The sequence below is a fragment of the Anguilla anguilla genome, chromosome 19 (assembly GCF_013347855.1).
Source record: "Anguilla anguilla isolate fAngAng1 chromosome 19, fAngAng1.pri, whole genome shotgun sequence".
In the NCBI taxonomy this organism is placed as follows: domain Eukaryota; kingdom Metazoa; phylum Chordata; class Actinopteri; order Anguilliformes; family Anguillidae; genus Anguilla; species Anguilla anguilla.
This window is the reverse complement of record NC_049219.1, coordinates 814,304-830,527: the sequence shown is the minus strand read 5'-3', so window position 1 is coordinate 830,527 and position 16,224 is coordinate 814,304.

Below are 16,224 nucleotides of genomic sequence, written 5' to 3'. Positions count from 1 at the left end.
ACATTCTCATTTCCACGCACGCACGCACACACATGTATAAACACACACATTCTCTTACCCATACGCACACACACACACTCGTGCACTCACACATGCACACACATGCATACACATGCATGCGTGCACACACCATATACACATGTATACACAAACATTTCTGACACCCATACATACACACACACACACAAGTATAAACACACACACATTCACAAAGTCACTCTCACGCACACACACATACACATACATACACTCATTCTCTTGCACGCACACACACTCAAATAAACAATCACACACACATTCACACAAACGCATGCACACACACTTTCTCTTACTCATACACACACGCACCCGTGTGTACACACACACATACTCATGCACTCAATCATACTCTCACACATGCACACATACATACATGCGTGCACACGCACACGCATTCTCTTACCCATACACACACACAACCCGGGCACACACGTACTCATGCACTCACACACATACACACACATGTTCACATCCACAGTCACTCCCACAAACGTACGCATGTATGCACACACATTCACAAATTCATGCACACAAACACACTCTCACCCAATCACACACACACACACTCATCGACACACTTGCAACCTTCCTTGACCAATGCCTTACCAGTGCAATTTCAGCTGTGCCCAATATTATATATATATATATATATATATATATATATATATATATATATATATATATATAACCTCACTACAGCCTAACCCCTGTACATAAGAGTATTATCTTTTAGCAGTTCAGGTTAAGCACTTGCTGTCTAAATGTGATTTTTTTTTTTACATTTTAATACATTTATATTGCAAATGTTCAAGGCGTGTTTATGTACTTTTGATTATTAAAACATTAATATAACATTGAGAGTAATAATGCCAAAAGATGGCAGGGTAAAATGTTTTTGAAGTAATAATTCTATCTCCTGTATCTGCATCTTTTTTAAAAGAATCCAGTGGCAAACTCCTCCACTTAAATGTGCATTTTACTAGTTTTTACAGTTGCTTTCATTCATTTTCACAAGAGTTCCAATGTGCAAATTTCTGTGGGCAAATGCAGCTGATAGGGAGAATGCAGAATGATCACTGCAGTGTACTTATTTCGTTTCATTACTGTAAACAACGATGGATTGAGTTTCCTTTTTAATTCTTTTAGGATTGTTTTTTTCGTTTGCTTTAATTTTCTGTATTTTCAGACAATAATATGTAATTATTAAACCTGAATTATTAAAATATCAAATGTTTTGCTGTTGTGATTTATTATTGTGTGATGTATTGAACTCCTGTGACACAGTAGTACATATTTCATATTCTGCATGGGATTATGTTTGGGCTCAATTTGAGTAGATCAGCATGGGGCTAAAATCTGCAGTTGAAGCAATGACATTCATCTACAGTAGTGGAAATAAAATCCATTATAAGAGAAGTTGTGTAGTGTCTGATGAATGCTTGCTTCTGTTGCTGTAGTGTAACCACAACTCAATACATTTTGAAAATGTACTGCTTGTCTATTGAGCTGGTATGTTCATGTTACCTCTCAAATAAATGATTGTCCTGTAGGTTTGAACCTGGATCTGCTGCACATCAGTTGAATGGATTAGACCACTAAGCCAAAACCAGGGCAGAAGTGTGGTTTGCATGACATCCAGTCTCTGATGTTCCTTTGACCCGACAGTATTTCTCATTTTTTCTGATGCATTTTTGATATCTGCAGTCACACATTACAAATGCATTACAGTATGTTATTATTGCCTTGGCTCAATGTGGAAAACTCAATTTGCCAAACTGACTGGCAAAATTCTTACCCTAAGACACTAATTGCAGTACCTACCCACAAAGTGCACAACTCTAAATCACACTCAGTTTTCACAATACAGTCGTCTCGTATTAGTACAATGTTCCAATGCTTATTGCTAGACATGCAGATTGTGAAATGAAATCAAGATGTTTGCAATTCTGTCTCATCACTTCCAGCAACATTGCCCAGGTGAGTCGCATTGCAGCACGATTGATAATCCCAACATAAAAGGCTGTTTTACAGCACTACATTCAGCAGTGTCTGACAACATGGAGCAGCCCAATGCAGTTGGTACTGATGGACGGGTCGTGGCTGAAGCTGTGGCTGAGGTTGTGGTCAAGCAGGTAGAAGAAATATTGTTGTATCCAATGAATTTAGAGCCACAGTGATTGACCATGACATAAATCCAGGCATAACAATGGGAGAAGCTGGAAGGATTGTAAAGGCCAAACTTAAAAATGTCAACAGTGGCATCTAATAAGAGCTTTTGGACTGAACATTGATGAGTCAATAATTTACTGCAAAATGTGATACTGTAATTACATTACAGGATTGTTGTGTTGGTGTCATTTTATATTATTTCTGTTCCGTGACGAGCCTGTAAGCCATGCTAATCATTTTTATTAGAGACCGCGCAACTCTGTTTATCCAAAATGCCGGCTTATTCCACATGGGGTAAAATTGCGTTTGTGGTAGGTATTACTGTGGCAATGTCTGTTCTGTCTGTTCTGATAATGTGATTATTTTTCTTCTATCAGATAAGGCCTGCTGGTGCAAGTTTGTAATGTTGCATTTGTATGTGTTATTTTTACTGTTTACATGTCAAATGTCTAGAGTGTAAATGTTTCTGTTTAAATGATTGGTTGAATAACACATATCGCCGCTATTTTCACCGACCATGTTAAAATACTCACTCAACTCCAAAGGCATCCTGATGTTAAACCCATACTCCAATCTGTTTGGAATGACACAAATTCTGCCTAGTCTGTTCAAACATCAGACATTTTTTTAACTCTACATATTGTTTATGCCCTGCACCTGAACAAATTGGATGTGCCCATTCTGTACCATCTCCTTTGTAAACTAAGAAGTTCCTTTCAGCTGACTACATCAGAATCTGTACTACTAGCGTTTTATGAGCTGAAAATGTACAACATTGTTAATCAGAAATGATATCTTGGTGGGTAAATTGGTGTATATGCTGTAGAACATAGTTTGTCATTGATTTATAAATATACCAGTATATCCTGGGCTTTCACTGATGGTTTAATTGTGGTACATATCACAGTGGCCTGAAATGCATTCTATGTTTGCAGTTTACTTCTACCTGACTGCTTCCCCCCAGCAGGGAAACAGAGGGGCACAACCCCCCCAGCAGGGAAGCAGATGGCTACAACCCCCCCAGCAGGGAAACAGAGGGGTACAACCCCCCAGCAGAGAAACAAAGGGACACAACCCCCCCAGCAGGGAAGCAGAGTGGCACAACCCCCCAGCAGGGAAACAGAGGGGTACAACCCCCCCAGCAGGGAAGCAGAGGAGTACAACCCCCCAGCAGGGAAACAGAGGGGTACAACCCCCCCCCCCCCCAGCAGGGAAACAGAGGGGCACAACCCCCCCAGCAGGGAAACAGAGGGGCACAACCCCCCCAGCAGAGAAACAGAGGGGCACAACCCCCCCAGCAGGGAAACAGAGGGGCACAACCCCCCCAGCAGGGAAACAGAGGGACACAGAAGACTCTGGGTCATCCCACCATGGATGGCGCAGGAGAGGTAGCAGGTTTTAGCAGTTTGCCAAGGTGGTCTGGGAGGATGGACAGCGTGGGAAAGTGTGGAGGGTCGCTCAGTGGGTCAGACTGGTGGAAGATACCACAAGCCAGGCTTAGCTTCCTGATCAGGGCCAATTATGACACCCTGCCTTCTCCTCAGAACGTACGCTAATGGTTTGGTGCGGATGAGACCGTCCGCTCTGTGCTGCCCCCAAACGAGGCCTCCGGCAAGTTCTGTCAGACTGTGAGACGGCTCCAGCACAGGGACACAGAGCAGGCCTCCAGCACAGGGACACAGAGCAGGTCTGTCAGGCTGTGAGACGGCTCCAGCACAGGGACACAGAGCAGGCCTCCGGCACAGGGACACAGAGCAGGTCTGTCAGGCTGTGAGACGGCTCCAGCACAGGGACACAGAGCAGACCTCCAGCACAGGGACACAGAGCAGGCCTCCGGCACGTTCGGTCAGGCTGTGAGACGGCTCCAGCACAGGGGTGCTACAGATGGAGGTATGACCAGCTGCTGCGGAAGCTTCTGGAGTTACTAGAGACCAGCAGACAGGAGGCAAACAGAGACGCCTCTCCTGTGAAAGAGCATCAAACCCACTTTGTGAGGCAAGCAGAGGAGGAGGGGGCCGTTGGACACAAAGGTGGGAGTAGAGCCCTGGTTCCAGGCAGAGGGTGGAGCATGCGTGTAGATCTCAATCCACAGCTCCATTTCCCAAATGAAATCAGCACAGCGTTCCTGTGGCCTAACATGGAGACATGGTCCACTCGGGTGAAGGTGGTGCTCCTTATATGGAGACGTGGTCCACTCGGGCGAAGGTGGTGCTCCTTATATGGAGACGTGGTCTACTCGGGAGAAGGTGGTGGTCCTTATATGGAGACGTGGTCTACTCGGGCGAAGGTGGTGGTCCTTATATGGAGACGTGGTCCTCTCGGGTGAAGGTGGTGCTCCTTATATGGAGACGTGGTCCTCTCGGGTGAAGGTGGTGCTCCTTATATGGAGACGTGGTCCTCTCGGGCGAAGGTGGTGCTCCTTATATGGAGACGTGGTCCTCTCGGGTGAAGGTGGTGCTCCTTATGGAGCTCACCCTCCCATGGGAGGAGGGGGCAGAAGCAGCATATGAGCGGAAACGCCTGAAGTACTCCGACCTGGCAGCGGAGTGTGAGAGTGTAAGGAGTGTAAGGAGGTCGGTTAGAGAGCGACAGTATATCCAGTAGAGGTGGAATGCTGGCGGTTCACCCGCCAGTCAGTGCTCTACCTTCTGGAGAACACAGGCAAGGCAGGGGCAAGGCTGAGGAGGGCAGCTGGAGGGCTGGCCGAGGAAGCAGAGAAGGGGGGCTGGCTCAGAGAGGGGGGGGGAGATTCGGCAAACACCCACTGCACCCAAAACAACAGCAGAGGGTGGCAGCTGGCCTTCTGGATAAGTTTGAGCCTCTTTGTGTCCCTGGAGTAGAGGCTCCCAGCCCAGCACACACAGGTGTAGAACAGGACACCGGCCACAATGATCTGGTAGAACATGGCCAGCATCCTGCTACACACACCGAAGGAGCGTAGCCTCCCCAGAAAGAAAAGAGCCTTCAGTCTAGTAGGGCCTCCAAAGACACAGACCACAGTGTCAAACCATCTATCTATATGATCAGGTGAACTTGGTGTATATGTGCTTGTGTATGTGTTTGTGTGTGTGTGTGTGCATGTTATGCATGTGCGTGTGTGTGTATTGATGCGCTGTGTACGCGCTCTGTGTGTACAATAAAAATGAGCATCTTCAGTGCATCAACCAGTGCAGTGTTTCTTTGAAATTACACCCCCATCCTCATGTTAAATGGAATTTAATAAAACCATTATGTGCCGTGGCAGGAGCTTGAAATAGTCGAAAATATCAGAGTATTTACTTTTGCTATCAGACCTGTTGGCTGTACTGGAATACTGGAAACACAAAGTGGATGCTTTCCGCCATCCGGTGGTCTTGTGAGGGTGAGGCTCCAGGCTGAAGTTGGGAGTTTCTAAATCGTTGACTGCTTACTCCAGTTCCCTCTGTCTAATATAACATTTTTTGTAAAGATCTGAAACTAGGCCCTAATTTTTTTCTTTTTTTTTTTAGAGTTGAGCACACACTTCTTAACCTTTTTCTGTCTAAACTAAATATAAATTAAATTTATGAAATCAGACATTCTATTATTGATGGCCATTATCAAAGGCAAACTCAATGTAGACAGATAGGGCTGGCAGTAGCAGCGCCGCAGCAGCAGCGCTGGCGGGGTGGACACACACATGCATGCGAGCCGCAGCAGTTCGGCGAGGTAGCCGTCACGCGCAGGCGAGGTAAGCGGTGTAGACCAGGCGTAAGGCAGTGCAGTGTGGGGCCACATAGCTCAGGAGCTAAGAGTGGTTGTCTGGCAGCCGGACGGTTACCAGTTTGATCCCCCGCCCTGGGCGTGTCGAAGTGTCCCTGAGCAAGACACCTAACCCCTAATTGCTCCCAATGAGCTGATTGGTACTTTTGAATGGCAGCCTTTCACCGTTGGTGTGTGAGTGTGTGTGTGAATGGGTGAATGAGAAGCATCAATTGTAAAGCGCTTTGGATGAAAGCGCTATAGAAATGCAGTCCATTTACCAGAAGGCAGCTGTGATGAACACGATGCACCTAATAATCGTGTGCACCCCCAGCCTCTGGCAAAACAGTCACATGTTAACCCTCATGCTGATATTAATATATAATGTAAACATATGATATAATTAATATAATATATAATATTATTATTATATTTAATAAGAAATTATTATAGATATCAATACATTATTATAGGTAATTATTATATTTAATAATAGAGTTTAAGGTTAGAGTTTAATATTTGTATTTAATTAATTCCTTAATTCATTATTTGTTTATTATTATTATTATTATTATTATTATTATTATTATTATTATTAATAATCCGCCATCAGACCCCTGCAGCTCATCCAGAATGCCGCAGCTCGTCTGGTCTACAACCTCCCCAGACATTCCCATGTCACCCCCCTGCTCACTGACCTCCACTGGCTGCCTCTTATGGCTCGCAATAAATTTAAGACTTTGGTGCTTGCATACCAGGCAGCTAAGGGTTCAGCACCAGGGTACATCCAGAGGATCATCAGACCCTACACACCAGCCAGACCTCTCCGTTCTGCCACCTCTGGATGCTTGGCACCTCCCCCTTTTTGTGTCTGTACTTCCCGTTCGTGTCTGCTGTCTGTCCTGGCCCCTCGCTGGTGGAATGACCTTCCCGTGGCGGTCAGAACAGCAGAGAATATGATTACCTTCAAGCGCAGACTAAAGACTCATCTCTTCAGGCTGCACCTCTCCCCAACCCTCCCTAGCCTCTAGTTTAGCTCAATGTACCTAGTCAGGCTAATGCGATCATGTTAGTTTTGTATTTGGCAGGATTGTTTTGTCTGATTCTGATTAGGCAAATGTGATTTCAGTGCTAGTTTTGTACTTGGCAGGATTGTTTGTTTGTTTGCTGAACAGGTTACCCTACAGGGTTGGAGTCCTGCATTTCAGATTGAGTATGCTGTGTCTGTGTTTGAAATGCAGCGTGTGCATTTCAGAGTGAGTACACTGTGTCTGTGTTTGAAATGCACCGTGTGCATTTCAGTTTGAGTACGCTGTGTCTGTGTTTGAAATGCAGCTCAGTGATTGTGCCCTGTGTGTACAGCAGGCCCCTGTTAAAGGCAGTGTGGAGATGAAGGGGGTGCAGAGGGTGGAGTTGGGGACCCTGCTGCAGGTCACCCAGGCCTTGGAGGCGGTGGTGGGCCCGTGCTTCGGTCCGTCCGGGGGCCAGGTCCTCTTCACCCGCGACTCTGGAGAGGTCCTGGGATCACCAGGGATGGCCGCAGGATCCTTACCTCGCTTCGGCTTGACCATCCCATTGCCAGGTAACAGGCCCCAGAACCTGTTCTCCCTCTTACTGACATACAGCACAGCCAAAAACCTGGGGCTTCTTCCATTCCTCCAGCTCAGAAACGGTTTTTCACCACTACGTCGTACTGCAGTATGGACAGTTCGATGTTGAGGATGTGACGTTTGCACTATAAATGAAAAACGAAAGTATACAAGTGGAAAAAGCTGTTTGATTAACAGTGTGTAAATAATACTGCGTGTATAACAGTGTGTGAATCATACTGTGTGAGTAACAGTGTGTAAATCATACTGTGTGAGTAACAGTGTGTGAATCATACTGTGTGAGTAACAGTTTGTAAATCATACTGTGTGAGTAACAGTGTATAATCATACTGTGTGCGTAACAGTGTTTAAATCATGCTGTAGTAACAGTGTGTTAATCATACTGTGAGTAACACTGTAAATCATACTGTGTGAGGTAGAGGGTGTAAATATTGTGTGATTAGCAATGTGTATGAGTAACTGTATAAATCATACTGTATGAGTAATAGTGTGTATGAGTTACTGTAAATCATACTGTGTGAGTGACAGTGCGTAAATAATACTGTGTGATTAGCAATGTGTATGAGTAACTGTGTAAATCATACTGTGTGAGTAACAGTGTGCAAATCATACTGTCTGAGTAACAGTGCGTAAATAATACTGTGTGATTAGCAATGTGTATGAGTAACTGTGTAAATCATACTGTGTGAGTAACAGTGTGTAAGTTATACTGTGTGAGTAACTGTGTGTAAATCATACTGTGTGAGTAACAGTGTGTGAATCATACTGTGTGAGTAACAGTGCGTAAATCACACTGTGTGAGTATCAGTGTGTAATTCATACTGTGTGAGTATCAGTGTGTAATTCATACTGTGTGAGGATCATTGTGTAAATCATGCTGTAGTAACAGTGTGTTAATCATACTGTGAGTAACACTGTATGAGTAACACTGTAAATCATACTGTGTGAGTAAGAGTGTGTAAATATTGTGTGATTAGCAATGTGTATGAGTAACTGTATAAATCATACTGTATGATTAATAGTGTGTATGAGTGACTGTAAATCATACTGTGTGAGTAACAGTGTGTAAATCATACTGTGTGAGTAACAGTGTGTAAATCATAATGTGTGAGTAACAGTGTGTAAATAATACTGTGAGTATCAGTGTGTAATTCATACTGTGTGATTAGCAATGTGTATGAGTAACTGTGTGAATCATTCTGTGTGAGTAACAGTGTGTAAATAATACTGCGCAATTAGCAATGTGTATGAGTAACTGCAGTTCATACTGTATGAGTAACAGTGTGTCAAATATACTGCGTGAGTAACTGTGTGTAAATAATACTGTGTGGTTACCAATGTGTATGAGTAACTGTGTAAATCATACTGTATGAGTAATAGTGAGTAAAAGACTATGGATAGAGATGTGTGTGCTGATAATGGTGTTGTGTTGTGCCTGTGACAGAGTCCTGGTGGGATGTGTATCAGCACACTGTAAGATCACGGGTGATGGAGCCAAGTCCTTCCTTCTCCTGCTGGGGGCGCTTCTGCGGGGTATCCACGGCGACCATCTCCATGGCATTCAGGCCCGCCGCATGGCTCACGTTCTGCTGTCCTTCCAGACGCTCGTTTTGGATGGCGTGATCGGGCAGGGCCTCGCCCCTCGCGCCCTGTCCCTTCTCCAGGACCCCGCCCACCTGCGCCCGCTCACGGACGCCTACTTCCGGGGAAAGACGGCGAGCTCCCACTGGGGGGTCCTGAGCCAGACGGCCTGCGAGTTCTACCGCAGGTGGCGGTGTGAGCAGGACTGCACCGGCGTGACCCTGATCGCCCGCCACTTCGCCGCGCTCCACACGCCCATACCAGGCCTGCCCGTGAGCCGGTGCCGGGTCCTCCAGGGCCTGGTGATCCACAGAGACTTTGCGGTGCGTTGCCCTGGCGACGGGCCGCTCCGAGCGCTGGCCACAAGCGTGCCGCTCCAGTCCCCTCTGGCGCCCCCTGGCGTCTCTCTGAACCTGGCGAGCGCGGCGCAGGCGCAGAGGTGCTGCGGTGGGGTGGGCGGGAGGGCAGAGCGGGGCGTGGGCTGCCTGCGCAGGCTGAGGGTGGGGCTGCTGCTCTCGGCAGCGAAGCAGTCGGAGCTGGCGCTGGACCTCGCTCGGCGGGCCGGCCTGTCCGTGGTGGAGTGCGTGGACAGTGACGAGCTGGCGCTGTTCTGTCGGCTGGCGGGGGCGGAGCTCTTTGCCGACCCCGGTGACTGGAGCCTGATTGGAGAGGAGCACGTTGCCACGGTGACATTCTGCAAGCCCGTGGTGCTGGGTCCCGACAGGTTGGCCCACGTGGGCTTCCCAGAGGGGCGGGGCTTGGCACCGCACTGCCTGGTTCTGTGCGGGCCCAGTCCCGGCCTGGCGGAGCAGTGCAGCACGGCCTTCTGCGGACTGTTCCGGATGCTTCAGCGCGTGTACGAGCCTGTCCAGTCGCGTCACGGACAGGGTCCTGTCCAATCGCATCACATGCTACGAAATGTCAAGGCATCAGGAGAGCGGCCCGGCGTCCATTTTGGGGAAGGGAAAGAAGGAGCATTGGGGACCCGTACCCGAGAAACAGGCCCCGCCTCTTCAAGTGTCCTAATAGAGGCAGGCAGCGTGCTACCAGCAGGGGGCGCATTTGAGTTCGTACTGCACCACTGCCTCTTGCAGCAGGCCTCCCAGCGGCGCTGCCCCGACCTGCGCGTGGCCTGCCGGCTGGTGGCGGGGGCTGTACTGAGCGTGCCCAGGCGGCTGTACCCCGGCCCACGCTTCCTGGATGCCCAGTCACACTTCCTCAGGGCCTCTGGGGCCGCCCCCCCCAGCTGGAGGGTTCGGGGGCTGGAGTCCCTGGCCTGTAAATACCAGCTCCTCCTCTCCGTCCTGCACACTGCGTCAAGCCTGCTGTCCGTGGACCTCATCCTTCACACCCACATCCGCAGCCAGGCGGAACACAGCCAGGAGGAGGAAGAGGAGGCAGAAGAGTAGAAATGTTCTGTCAATCCTGTTTTTCATTATGCACAAATTTGAATGGCTGTATGTATTTATACAAGTTCCAGGTCCTCCCATGTGATAGTATATTCATACCTTAAGTATGTGAAATTGGGGTGGCAGGTATGCCATCCTGCAAAGTTACGCCTTGGTGGGGTGGCATGCCCCATACATATACAGCACCGAGAGTTTGGCACTTTTCAGGGTTTCCTTACAGAAATAACCACAATGACCACAGACTCAACCCTTAAAAACCTTCATTTCTGTACCTTCTGACCTCACACGTCCACAAAATAAAGCCCCAGACTTAGTGGATTTTGCGTTTTCTTCTTCCTGACTGATTACATCATCACAGATGCACCAGAATAGGTTGCCTCATTGGACATACATACAGGTGCATACGTTTAAAAGACCAAAAATTTGCAGCCCCGACATCTGTTTTCCTCATAGTTCACTGGGTAGCACGTTTACCAATTATGGACGAGTGACAGACCCAGGTTCAAATCCCCCCTCAGACTCAAGCAAACCTCTAACTCTAAACTGGCTTGCTAGCTAACTAAAAATCAAAAATTTAAGCTATTGCTTTTGCATCGGTTATGTTACATTTTACATTACAGGCATTTGGCAGACGCTCTTATCCAGAGCGACGTACAACAAAGTGTATAACCATAACCAGGAACAAGTATGACGAAACCCCTAGAGAGAAGTACCGGTCCAAGTGCAGGGAACAACCGCATAGTTCAACTTGGACCCTGAAGGATAAACTGATTAACACTAACAACAACGAGAACGGCAACAACACAATCTATGGAAAAAATACAAGCAGTAGTTAAGACAGTTAATGCACCTAAGTCACCTACGAAACAGCTGCCTAGTTACAACCCTAAGCTTACAGTCATTTACAGGGGGGTAGGGATGGATGGGGAGAGGTGCAGCCTGAAGAGGTGAGTCTTCAGTCGTCGTTTGAATTGGGTCAGTGTCTCAGCTGTTCTGACCTCCACAGGGAGGTCATTCCACCATTGTGGGGCCAGAACAGACAGGAGACGTGTTCTGGAAGTGCAGGTGCGAAGAGGGGGAGGTGCTAGGCGTCCTGAGGTAGCAGAACGGAGGGATCTGGCTGGCATGTAGGGTTTGAATATCTTGTGGAGGTATGCTGGGGCTGATCCATTGAATGCCTGGTATGCTAGGACCAATGTTTTAAATTTGATGCGAGGTATAACAGGCAGCCAGTGGAGGGTAGTGAGCAGGGGAGTGACGTGGGAGTGTCTGGGGAGGTTGAAGACCAGACGAGCCGCAGCATTCTGAATGAGTTGCAGTGGTCTGGTGGCAGATGCCGGTAGTCCAGCCAGAAGAGAGTTGCAGTAGTCCAGGCGGGATAGAACCATTGCTTGGACCAGGAGCTGGGTTGAGTAGGTGGTGAGAAAGGGGCGGATTCTGCGGATGTTATACAGGAAAAATCTGCATGCCCGGCTTACTGCTGCGATGTTCTTGGAGAGGGACAGCCTGTTGTCCATCACCACTCCGAGATTCTTGGCACAGGGTGATGATGTCACTAAGGTGTCCCCTAGGGAAATGGAAAAGTCAAGGAGGGGAGAGGATAGCGCAGGAATAAAGATTAGCTCCGTCTTTCCCGGGTTGAGCTTCAGGTGGTGATTGTCCATCCAGCTCTGTATGTCCCTCAGGCAAGCGGAGATGCGGGCAGGGACCTGTGTGTCTGATGGGGAGAAGGAGAGAAAGAGTTGCGTGTCATCGGCATAGGAGTGATAGGACAAGCCATGGGCAGATATTACAGGGCCAAGGGATCTGGTGTACAAGGAGAAGAGAAAGGGACTGAGGACTGAGCCCTGGGGAACTCCGGTGGCGAGGGGATGGGGTGGTGATACCTTACCCGCCCAGGCAACCTGGAAGGAACGGTCAGAGAGGTAAGACTCAATCCAGTCAAGGACTGTGCCGCAGGTCCCTGTTGCTGCCAGGGAGGACAGGAGGATAGAGTGCTCCACAGTGTCAGATGCAGCGGAGAGGTCTAGAAGAATCAGGACAGAGGAGAGGGAGGCTGCTCGTGCGGCATGGAGTGACTCACTGACCGAGAGGAGTGCAGTCTCGGTCGAGTGGCCAGGCCTGAAGCTAGACTGGTGGGGATCAAGCAGATTGTTGTGAGAGAAGAAAGCAGCGAGTTGGTTAGATGCAGCACGTTCAAGTGTTTTGGATAGGAAAGGGAGGAGAGATACCGGGCGGTAGTTCTGAATGACTGAAGGATCTAGTGTGGGTTTTTTCAGCAGCGGGGTGATGTGGGCCCTCTTGAAGGATGAGGGGAAACATCCAGAAGATAGGGAGGAGTTCACGAGGGAGGTGACAAAAGGGAGGATGTCAGGTGTGATTGCCTGGAGGAGAGATGAGGGGATAGGGTCGAGGGCACAGGTGGTAGGGCGGTGGGTGAGCAGAAGCTGGGAAACTTCAGAGTCTGAGAGGAGAGAAAATATGAAGAAACGGGGCGGAGGGGGCGGAGGGCGCGGAGGGGGTGGAGAGTGCAAAGGAGCTGCGGATGTCTGCAATCTTTTCGTCAAAGAATGCTGTCATCTGTAGTGAAGGAAGACTGGGGTGGAGGAGGTGGCACGCTGAGGAGAGAAGAGAAAATAGAGAAAAGTTGACGAGGGTTAGAAATTGAATTTTGGTTTGGTAGAATTTTGCCTTAGCGGCAGTGACAGCAGAAGAAAACTCTGTCACGAGAGACAGATAGGCTGAGAGGTCAGATGGGTCCCTGGATTTGGCCCACTTCCTCTCAGCAGCGCGGAGGCTGGCCCTGGAGGTGCGTAGGATGTCAGACATCCATGGACTGGGAGGGGATGTACGTGCTGGCCTAGGGACAAAGGGGCATAGGGAGTCGAGTGCTGAGGAGAGAGATGAAGTTAGGGTGGAGGATGCAGAGTTAGTGGGGAGCTTGGAAAATGATTGAAGAGTGAGGAGGGAAGCAGTCACTCTGGGAGCAAGAGAAGAGGGTGATAGGGAGCGGAGGTTACGGTGGACAGTGACAGTGGGGATGGGAGGAGGAGAGGGAGGATGTGGAGAGAGGGGGAGGGAGAAGGAGATGAAGTGATGGTCAGATGTATGCAGGGGGGTAACCGTAAGATTGGAGCTGGAGCAGATCCTCAGGAAGATCAGGTCTAGGAGGTTGCCTAACTTGTGGGTTGGGGGAGAGTGTTGTAGGGAGAGGTCAAAGGAGTGGAGTAGTGGTAGGAAGGCAGCAGACTGGGAGGCCTCTAGGTGGATGTTAAAATCTCCCAGGAGGATCAGCGGGGTGCCATCCTCAGGGAAGGAGCTGAGCAAGGTGTCTAGCTCATCCAGGAAGCTTCCCAGGGGCCCCAGGGAATGTCTTTGCCTCTATGTCTTTGCGGGAAACATTTTTGAAATCCAAATAAAATACACCCACTTTAGACAGTTCCGCTTTCTGCATTTTCACCGAGTTTAATGTTAGCTACCTTGTTAACGACACAACCGACCGAGTGCATTATGTTAGTGGAGATACAGACGCCTCTGAAATTAAGTACAATCTGTGTTGCAATTCGGTATAGAAACTGACGCAAGATAATGACTTTACTCACACCAGATATATCGATTTTCTTTAAGTCAGAATGGTTCACATTCACTGTTGCGCCTGTACTGATAAGTACTTTTTAACTACTGTAGCTGCCCACATTTCTAAATTAGTGTTATCTAGCCCTATAGATCCTCTGCCAATATACAAACAATTAGTAGGTCTCTTGTGTACAATAGCCCATTAAAAAACACTTCAGTCTAAAAAATATGACCTACACCATTTGAATTAATGACCTGCTGACAGTTCTTTGTATGTGTGAGGAACTTGCTGGTTGAGGAACTGTGCTTGCATTCTAAATGTTTCAGGTTCGATTTCCAGGTAGGACACGGCTGTTATACCGTAAGCAGAATAATTCACCTGAATTGCTTCAATATGTAAACAGCTATATAAATTGATACTATGTAAAAATACCAAATATAGTGTGAAATTGCTCTAAATAATGGTGTGTGGTCAAAATGGTTGTAATATCTGGAGTATTTTAAAAGGGTTCTGTAGTTACGATTGTTGTCACTGATTATTTTTTCCTCCCTGACAGTTTTCTGCCCCACCCCACATCTTCATAGAAGTGCAAGAGAGAGTGTGTGTGCGTGTGCGTTCGTGCGTGTGTGCGGGCACATCTGTGTGTGTGCGTGTGCATGTATTCGTGTAAGCGTGCGTTTCTGAGGGATTGGTTATGCTGGCTCAGTGAGGGATTGCTAGAATGTAGGCATTTAGCAGAAACCTGTCCAGAGCAACTTCAACACACAACCTACATTTTTTATATATACTGCCTTCCAGAATTATTTTTACACTTGATAAAAGTGAACAAAGAAGGCTCTATAAATCAAGCAAGCAATGAGCTATGTGTATAACATGTTTAAAAAGGGGGGTATTTTCTTCAAAATAATAATAATAATAATTATTATTATTATTATACATAATAATAATTATTATTATATACTGTGTTGTGTGAGTGTAGTAGAATGGATTAGAATGTGCTGTGTGATTGTAGTAGAATGAAATAGAATGTTGTATGATTGTAGTAGAATGAATTAGAATGTGCTGTGTGATTGTAGTTGAATGGATTAGAATGTGTTGTGTGATTGGAGCAGAATGAATTAGAATGTGTTGTGTGATTGTAGTAGAATGGATTAGAATGTGTTGTGTGATTGTAGTAGAATGGATTAGAATGTGTTGTGTGATTGTAGTAGAATGGATTAGAATGTGCTGTGTGATTGTAGTAGAATGGATTAGAATGTGTTGTGTGATTGGTTGCTTTTCTCACTCCGTGCAGGGCCTGGAGCCCAGATCATGCTATCAGTGGCCGGAGGATTGATTGGCCTCTTTTTTCTAACAGCACTGGGTGTGCGTGCAGCACACGCTATAACACAGCGCAACCCCAGACATCAATAAAGTGTGTATACCTGCACTGTTTAGTCCGTCCTGTCTGTGCTACTGTACAAACAGCACTGTGTCCTTATTCTCCCTGTGTAACTGTGTACAGACAGCTCTGTGTCCTTATTCTCTCTGTGTAACTGTGTACAGACAGCACTGTGTCCTTATTCTCTCTGTGTAACTGTGTACAATCAGCACTGTGTCCTTATTCTCTCTGTGTAACTGTGTACAAACAGCACTGTGTCCTTATTCTCTCTGTGCTACTGTACAAACAGGCACTGTTTCAAACACTGCAATCTAGAGATAAGGAGGGCATCTGATTTTGGTGTCCTCCCCTCTAACTGACTCTCTGGTTGTGTTCCAACCTTTATACTCTGTAACTTTGGCAGTGCGCCACCATGACATAGCTGTTCAATGCGTGAAATTTTTTGGTCAAACTTGTCCGTGGTTTTACAGAAGATATTGTAGCCGGTTAAGTGAACGTGCAGATGGTACATCATAATGCAGTGTGTACGTTCGGTGAACGCCGGGTAGATGTGGTGCAAAAGCAATTGTTGATAAGTAATAGGCAAATATTAGTGAGAAAAAAAGCACAGTTCATAAACTTGCTTCCAGTAGGGCTTGAACCAGGGACCCTGTGATCCATAGACCATGACATTGACCACTCAGCCACAAAGGGACTGGCTGTTGAGACAGGAAATGTTTTAGAGTAAAAAAGATATGT